This window comes from Lactuca serriola, chromosome 2, assembly GCF_051521515.1.
Source record: "Lactuca serriola cultivar US96UC23 chromosome 2, Lser_US96UC23_V15, whole genome shotgun sequence".
In the NCBI taxonomy this organism is placed as follows: domain Eukaryota; kingdom Viridiplantae; phylum Streptophyta; class Magnoliopsida; order Asterales; family Asteraceae; genus Lactuca; species Lactuca serriola.
In genome coordinates this window covers 165,167,589-165,177,553 of record NC_136409.1, presented here as the reverse complement: position 1 = coordinate 165,177,553, position 9,965 = coordinate 165,167,589, and positions in this window count along the sequence as shown.

Below are 9,965 nucleotides of genomic sequence, written 5' to 3'. Positions count from 1 at the left end.
ACAAATCTTGACCTAGTTAGATACGTTCAGCCTGACAATACGACGCTCGAATAGGTTGAGCAGGGAGATATATATGGGAATCTACTCGTCACATTAATTGAACCCGTACTTGGAACCGTGGTTTAACTTTTCCTCGATGTGCGAATTCTATCCTTAATTCCGGTTGGATGGGGCGACTGGTAAATTCCGATAAATTAGGTCTGTAGAATATCATTTTCTTTCTTTCCGTCTGTTAGTCATATGTTGTCTCCTTTGCGTGACTTCCAATCCGACCTGGTACACAACATATGCAACTCTATTTCTCTGCATGTTATATATATGTGAAATACTTCTTATCTGTTAGCCATATGCTGTCTCCTTTGCGCGACTTCTAATCCGACCTGGTACACAACATATGCAACCTTCTTCTTCTTCTCAACCCCTCTGAAGTAGTTAGCAATAGAATTCTGAATCTCTCCTCTCTCTGAATGGTTGTCTGCTCACCCGGTGTAAGGAGTACTCTGGAAGTTCTTGATGGTTGGGGCATATCAGGAAGTGGGAAACATGTTCCAGTACAATTAAAATTGAACACTCAAAGATTGTCTATAGATCTCGCTGCTCAATTTAGGTGGACAACAATATCCCTGGTCGTCGTCAGATGAATGGTCCTTAAGATATAGTATCTAAGGAATTAGGATTAGATATGATTTTTAGGAACTTAAGTTCACCTTGTCTTGTAACAAATAGTATGTCCTAAATTTGTCACAATTTTTCGTGTTTAAGTGGACAACAATACCGACGATCGACCAGACAAAGATGTGAATATGAAAGGTACCGACAAGTGGATAAAGGCTGTCTAAAAACTTTGATCCCAAATCACTCTTAAAGTTAGATATCAATTTTATTTTTGTTAAATTTGTCATAGTTTCTTCTAATTTAAATATTAGGGGAGAATTAAAAATTAAAAATAATGAAAATAAAAAAAAATCAGAAAAATTCAAAAATCAAAGAAAAATCAGAAAAATTAAAAATCCAAAAATAGTGTTATTTCTGTTTTATTTCTTGTTCAGAAAATCAAAAATCCAAAAATATTTTTGTTTCTGTTTTAATTTGTGTGCTAAGTTTTCTTTTAGTTTTGTTTTGTCTTGAAAAGTGATTTCAGGTATAGATAAGACTCATGAAGTTTGTGTCGAAGATTTCTGAGCGAAGGCTTCATTCGTGATCATCGAAGAATTCTCATTCGAAGGAGAAAGAAATGAATATTATTCTTTCAACATTCAATCTTTCAACCCCAGAAGCAAGGTGAAGCACAAATTAAAGATTATGTGACAAATTGCATTGAAGCCTCCTCAATCAGTCTGCTGCTATCTTTGTACCTGCTGAAGTGATCCAGAAGATTTGTTCTCTCTGAAGATTCTCAAGCTGAAAGCGCCAATTTTCTAGAATCAGTACGTCAAGCCTCCTCATCCAATGTGTGTTTAATTCCAAATCTTGAAGAATTGCCCAAGTTCTCAAGATGAAGTCATTCATTGAAGATTCATATGTTCATCCTGATGTTGTGAAGAAATCGAAGGTTAAAGCTGAAGCCAAGCTCCCATTGAAGATTGACAAGAAGAGCCAGCTACTTTTTAGGGGGAGCTTGTTAGGTCAATTAAGAAAAGAAAGCTATAAACCAAGGGGGAGATTGTTGGGTCAAAATATGGTTTATACTTTACTTTTCTGGGCAATTGTATTTTTCTGTAATATTTATGAATTTATGGTCTAGTTTACGGCTGAGTTTACGGCCGTAAACACCTTACGACCGTAAACTCATTTACAGCCCATTTGTTTCCGGCCCATGTTCCCCTAGTATAAATATAGGTATTAGGGTGTGAGGAATAGATTGATGAACCCTAAGGAGTTTACGGCCAGAGAGAAAGAAAGTTTGTGTGGGTGAATCTTGTGTAAGGAACTTAATTCATATTATCAATACATTCAAGATTCATATTATTCTTCTTCTCTTTTTCTTCTGTTTGATCTGACATCATCCGTTTGATTGAGATTCCACATCATCAAACGGATCAGACTGATACACAGGCAAATTAGGGACTTACACTAGATTATTATCAGCCAAGGCATAAGCTTTTTACCTCTAAATGGTCTGAAATGCTACCCCAACTCTAGATCTATAGCTTCTTCTTGCACGACCAAGGTCCTTCTTCCTTCTCCAAGCTTCAATTAACTCTCAAGGCAAGAACTAGCTCAACAATGGAGTTGGGTGGCTAGGGTTTCAAGTTCTGGACAATAGGGGCCGAAAATGAGACCTAGGGAAGAGAATAAGATGCTTAAATAGGGTACCAAGTCCCGGAATAAGGCTTCCTAACCCATACCTCACTCGCCAAGTCCACTCTCCAACTCATCTAGTCGGTAACTTAATCTTGCACACGGATCCCGCTCCGACTCGTCGAGTTCTTCCTTGGACTCGACGAGTTGACTCCATTTGACTTAGGGTTCTCCTTTCCTTTCTTGTCCTTTCTAATACTGGGTGTTACAAATCTCCCCACTTAAGGTAGACTTCGTCCTCGAAGTTCGCTACAGCCAACTGTCCCGCAATCTACTTTCAACCTTCCTGCCTGATGAATCTAACTTCTGGTAACCACTTTCGTTGACCTTCCTCCTGGTCATTATGTCTAAACTAGTCCCTGCAGGTAATAACCTCGAGTGCGTTCTAACCGCGCCAATCCTGAGAACGCAACTTACTCAAATTCCCTGAGTACTTCTGTTAGACATCCTAGAGGTTCACCCCCTTTTTCTTTGCGCATTTTCTTGCCTTCCCAAGACAACGTTCCATAACTGATCATTTCCCATATCACTGTGAAGGACATGTCCTTTGCGATATCCATTACTCCAGTCACTCCCAGTGCTGGTCACTACTGCCGATACACACCAAACACTTCTTACCACCATAACTTAGTGCTGAGTACCCATCCCAACGAATGGATCAGATAATACTTCGAGTAAAAGATTCATCCCTTTAACGGTTAGAATCATACAAGAGCTGCATAATAGGGACAAACCCTTCCCTCTAAGATTATTTAACCCTGCTGTGAGAGGCGTAGCACTCCTCGGTCAACTAGCTGTCTCACACCACTCTCCTCTTATCATTACTCCCTATGAATGAGAACCCTGCTATCTTTTTATCTGCCTTCCGGATAAACCGAGACCACCCTGGTCCCAACTAGCTTGCCGTTAACTGGGTTACCCTTGTATTTCACACAAAATCTTCTGATTCCTTGCAGCCGATTACGGCTCGCCTGAACCTCAACAATGTGTCCATTTCGAAAGTGCTCCAACAGAAGAAATGAACTACTAAGATCACTAGGCCCACAGCCTATGACTGGAATACCCCTACAAGGTCCTCAACATTGGTCTGGATTGCCACTAAGCCCACATCATGAGTATGTTATGCCCTACCTAGCCCTTAGCTCATGACTTGACTGATCCTGATAAACTATCAACATTGTCCAAAAGAAAAGCCTAACCAACGTCCTTCACAGCACCAACTAGCGCCACGATGCTGAAACCCCACCATGCATGATTCACTTATAGAATAACTTGCTATCCAAGAAAAATCCTACAACCCTTGGTCGCACATGACCCTAGAATAGAATGATAGTCAAACTCTAGTTCCAACTTGCAGACTATAACCCAGACCTGATCAAGCACGTAAGCTGAACCAACCCTCTTGCCACCTTGAATACCCACAGATACACGCGAAAAATAAATTCCATGCACATATTTGGGAATCCCTACCTCCATACTTACTCGCCACAAAGCCCATACTTGACCGAGACTGGTCTGATTCTACTAATACATAACTAGTCCGATAAGACTTCCACAATTATCCCGAAGGTTACCGAAATCCGAGTCAAAATTCTATTCCATCATCAAGGGGAAACATACCCCAAAGACTTAGGAAACATAACTCACTGCACAAGGTAATTGGTGGTGCATTTGTAACTTCTCAACTGTCACTTCTTAAGTTGCTTCGTAGAATTCCCACCTATCTGACCATTCTGGAACCCACAACCTGAACAACAACAAACAAAATCTTCAATGGCTGACTCTCAACCAGAGAATTCCCAATACTCCTCCACTTAGAACACTAACCACCAACCACGGGTGTGAACCCAAACACAACTTAACTGGCAGTCCCTGATGCTTGAATGATCTCACACTCAAATCTTGAAGACCAAAAGATAGATGCTCCAACGAATACTTCAGCAATGAGCTATTTCCCTTGGCGCTTTCATCTGCTAATCAATAACGGTTACTAAAACCGCTGAATCCTGACAATGCTGAATAACCATCCAGTGGGACCCTGTCCACAGACTTCCCACATAATACCCTTCTTCCCAAAGTGCTCCAAACAAATCTCTCGCTCTCAGGATCTTGAATCATATCATTCAGGGTCTTGCACCCTGACTCACTCAACATCTCAATCATCCATAGCTGAACTGCAGTAGCTGAAACAACCTTTTCCCTAAACCAGGCTAAAACTACTCCTAAGACATAGTCTCAAATCCCGCAAGTGCAATAAGTCATACAATCAATCCTTGTCGCCTGATACAAGAGATCTAAGGCGAATCGGATTTTAGCTTCTATGGGTCGGAACGATAATCGCGTACGCCTCACAAGATATTCATACCACATTAACCCACCTACTCTCACCAATGCTGAAATACTATCGCTAACCCCTGCGACTAACCAACCCCGAGCTGGAATACAACCTGATCCTGGGGTCACAAGCCTACTCACTCCTTTGCGCTTGAAAAGATGGAAGGGCATAATCCTTGCCCTAAAAAACAACATTCCAACCCATCTATTATCCTTTCTACAGCTACAAACTCTAGCTGATCATAATCATCACTCCTTTCCAGAGTCCCTGCGACTCGAATCTCGGCCTCGTATAAAACCCCCAAAGCCTCAAATCCGAAAACTCTTATACCAACCTCTCCTGCTTAACCTACAAAATGCAACAAGTACGGAACATCTCCCTAATCCCAAGTAACTGCAGCCCTCTACTCATTAGAATATGTCCTAGTGGCAAGTCCCGGTATTGGAAAGCTCGACCAGCTCCTCCTCCTACCGTCGTTACAGCTGTTGTAGCTGCTGCAGCAGCCATCTCAGCAAGGGCTGCATAGCACTCATCAAAATACTCAACCATGACAGTCTTAATAGACCCCAACATCTTCGGAAACTGTCCGTGGACAATCTTGAACACCTCCTCCCGGATGATCTCACTGACATGATCCTCTGACAATACTGGCCTATCTTGGCTGCCAGCTCCTGGTCCTAATCCGGACCCAGCCTCATGATGCCACGTAACCATCATTCTGATAATACACCAGAAAGATCTCTGATAACCCATATGATAACATGGAACAACTCTCAACTAAACCCCATGGGTCGTGACTTTCTTGATATGTGTATGGGTCCTATGCTTTATGTAGTACGGGCCTATACTACCTTCCACACCAACCCATATTTGTCTCAAGTATCACCACAACACCCTACAATACACATAAACATAACGAGCGCTCAATCCTCACTCCTAGGGGAATGATAAATATCTCATAACTGGCCTACCGGCTTCACACAACCCACCCATGAAACTTTCACCAACCCTGATGCACTCGTGTATGCTAACCATACATAGCATTGGAACCTATATACTTTCGAATACCTGATCCTACCCTAAGCCCTTCATCAAACAAGAACAGTAAATAAGGCCAAACCAAACAATCTTAGGCTATATGATCTTAAATATGTAAAGCCTTGATGCATACACTCAACAACTACAGTAATGATGTGAATTTCATATAAAGAACACCCTAGGCTATCAGGCATCATACAATCAGGCAATTCTATCATGCAATTCCTAAAGATCACTAGCCTAGTAATAGCATGTTGTTCTAACATATCGCAATATCACATAACTGTATGGTATTTTGGGGTCTACTTACTGGCTCTGGTTGATCGTACACTCTGCATCCTCCTTTTAAAAATCAAAGTTAAGTTAAGGTCTACGTTACTGATCCCAAGCCAACAATCAAACAAGAATAGGACAAATGATCGAGCCTATGCCCTTAATCCAACTCTTTTTCTTATAATTTCTTTTTCGAAAAACGTTTTGTAAAAACTCTCAGATCCTTGTTTGAGACTGGATTCACACAAGTGTTTATCCAATTCACTCAAACCAGGGCTCTAATACCTACTTGTAACACCCATAAAAATCAGGCCAAATTTAAACTTTTTAAAACATTTAGAAACGAACAGTTATTATAAACTTGTTTTCAAAACCATTCTATATCAGAGTATCCCAGAAACATAGTCATAAAAAGTAAGGAGCTGTACGATCATGCCTTTGCCTTCCCACGATTATCTGAGGTACTTGAAACCAAAACTGAAACTGTAAGCCCAAAGCTTAGTGAGTTCCCCCAAAATAACAATACACTACTAATAACACATATACAAATAACAGCATGTATTGGGTCCACAACTTTACAGACTGGATTACCCCGGGCCCCACAGTCTGAGTCTGGAGTGTCTTCCAGACCCGCATCTCATATCTGGATTGCCACTGAGCCCACAATACAAGTCTGGTATTCGTCAACCGGCCCTCAGCTCGTATCTGGAATGCTCCCGAGTCCTCAGTATGAGTCTGGCATGCCCCGCCCGACCCTCAGCTCATATCTGGAATACTCTAGGGTTTGTTGGTTACTGCACAAAGGAGTATAGCCTTAACCCACCTACATAATATGTCGACATATAACACGACTGATGTGCATACAAATAAACACATAATATTACAAGTAGTCCTACAGATCTACCTAACTGGCATAAGAACTAGCATCCAACATGAACTTATACTCAACATACTACCAACTGCTAGGATAACATATCCAACGGGCCGAATTGGTGCCTTATACCCTTTAGTATAGTGAGGATAAATCACCTGGCAATGCTGAAGTCCCGCGGATGAAACTCTAGCTTCTGGTTGACAGATTCCCGAACTGCCAACATCAAACAATACCTAATTAATAATTTGGTTCTAAGCCCAAGGTCCAACTCACACTCCAAAGGCCCAAAGTCAAGTAATGGGCCAAAGCCCAACATATGGCCCAATTTTCCAAATTAGGCCCAGACCTCTACATGGTATTTCCTTAAGGCCCATCCAATTGTTCTAGTCCAACCTCTTGGTATTCCCATGGCCCAATATCACATAATCATCAAGGCCCAATTATGGCCCACCTATGGCCTAATTTTCCAAATTGGGCCCAAGTCCTTCACATGGGCCTTACCCTAAAACTTATCCAATTATTTTGGTCCATTTACTTGTTCTTGGATAGCCCATCAATAGTCCAACGACCAAGACCCAATAGGAAGGCCCAAGTGAAATTAGGGTTTTCACATGAAATGACGATTAGGGTTAAGTGTTTCTTACTTAACCCATTAAGGACTTAATGTATTAAGTCCAATATTTCCTTAGGTTAATTTGCCAATGATAGTTATTTAATATTTTAAGTTTATTAAATAATTCTTGTGTGTGTCCCGATCCATTCCAAAAAATTAGGGTTTTATGCCATTAAGGTTTTCCAAACCCTAATTAGGGTTTCCTACCCAATACTAGCCCATTAATCACATGGTTGGGCTTATAGGTTAATTAGGGCTTCATTAGGCCAATTAGGGTTTCGCGAGGCCCATTTTTCCAAGTATCCCAAACGAGTTAAAACACAAACTAGGCACACCGCCACCCAACACGACGGCTGGTGGCAGAAGCCACCACCTAACGGTGGTGGTTTGAGTTTTCTTTTCATTTTTCTAATCTCTAATCACATGTTACAATGATTTAATGAAGAAAATAACACACACACACTAATTGATAAACATACACACAGCCACCCTTGTGGCGGCCAGTGGTGGTACATGGTGGAAGGAAGCACCTCACGATGGTGGTGGTGGTGGTGGCCCTCTTGCGATTCCGGCCAAGACAACCACACACACAAGACACACTCACTAACAGTAGAACACACCCACACATCTTTTGTTTGTAAATGGAACCCAGCCACCCTTCTGGCGGCAATGGTAACACAAGAAAGCGGGCAGCAGCAGTAACAGTTTTGTCATCGGTGGCAGCTACCATTACCAGCAGCCATGGTGGTTTGACTTCGGGTTTTTCTGTCCATCGAGCATCCATATCATGATCAGCACCCAAAAAACCCCCTGCTTGTGATACATTGGCTGAAGCACACACACCCAAACTTAACTACGGTGGTGAGCGGCGACAGTTGTGATTGGAACGTAGCATCGTGAAACGGGCAGCAGCTTCACGACGGAACATCCGTATGGCGGCGACAACAGTGAAAAAGGCTTCAGTAACCAATACGACCGGTCCTCCCACAACCATAGCGTCGGTGTCTGTGGTTTTTCTCCAGTTACAAACGATGTTTGACGGTGGATCTAGAAGTAGAAGAAGGTAAGGCGGCGAAAAAGTGAGGGCAGCGATCGATCGGTAACACCGGTTGGCAAGGAAGCGGCCGTCGGACATAGCAGCAATGTGAGTGGCGGCTGGAGGTTAAGGGTAGAGAGAGAGGTGAATGCTTGAGTTGTATTAGGGTTAGGGTTTAGATGCAATAGAACAGTTATATACTCGCTCAATTCAACTATGATCCATATTTGACAAAACTGATCCCTCTTTCTCTTTTTCCTTTCATATTAAGTCCCGAAATTACCATTTAGCCCCTGAATCCATAAAATCCTTTCAATATAAGTCCAACAGTTTCAAAACAACCCCTCCTCTACAAATTATTCTCAAATGAAGTCTATAATTTACCCTTTATACCAAAGTTCCCATAAATCCTTCCAAAATGAGTCCAAAAGTTACCCATTACACTCTGCCTTCTAAAATCATTACAAAATAAGTCCCAAACTTACACTTTAACCCTCAAAAATCAATAGTATATCATTTGGCACCCCGAAACCAACATCCTACTAATTATTATTGGATTTTGGACAATAATAATATAAAATAATAGTAAAATTACTTCATGGGGCTCTGGGTTTATCATTTAATTATTCTACTTTAAACGGGATGTTACACACGCTAAACCAAAACCAAATGCAAACCGAGTGAATAATTATGGTTTAACCCAAGCCTATGATCTAGTCCATTCTTCATCATGATAGGGAAAAAGACCATTTTGTCCTTTATATAAAAACCCAAATAAACTAAGCCCAAAACCCCCGAATGGCCTAAGGCCCAAAATCGATCCATTGGGCTTCTATTGAGAACGCCCGACGTTCCACCATATGATGCCTGGCGTCCGAATGTCACGAGTTTCCATGCAAACGCTTGGCGTTTGTTTGCTTCTTACCAACTTCCAAACCAATGTCATAATGGCTTCAGATCTTATGCCCAAACTTCAAATCCAATCATAACGGAACATCTAAAGCCATAAAGTTGCAAACTTTATCACCATGCATGGCTATAATGAGCCCAAAAGCTAAAACTCCAACTACTTAACACATTAAGACACCTCAAAACTTTCATGGAGTGACAGGAAGGTCCAAGATCACACTTTTATTACTTAATCTACCCTAAAACGTTCAAAAGGACAATCTCTTTTGTAACACCAGCGAAATTAGGGTCAAAATTTTAACTTTTATAAAACAATAATTGGGATATACCAAGTGGTATATATTGTAACGAGGTTTCCAAAAATATAAAGAACACTAAAATCCGAGTTATAATAAATAAGTTATGACCATTTTAAGATTCGTAATAATATCGGTAAAATGCTTATAAGCATAAAACACGAAGTTTAAATAAAATACCTTACAGCCTTAGGCTTCTAAATAAAAGTCGTAGATATCGTTAAGATGTAAATATGCATAAAAAGAACGCCCAAATCTGACTTCATATGAGGAAGTTATGATTTTTAGAA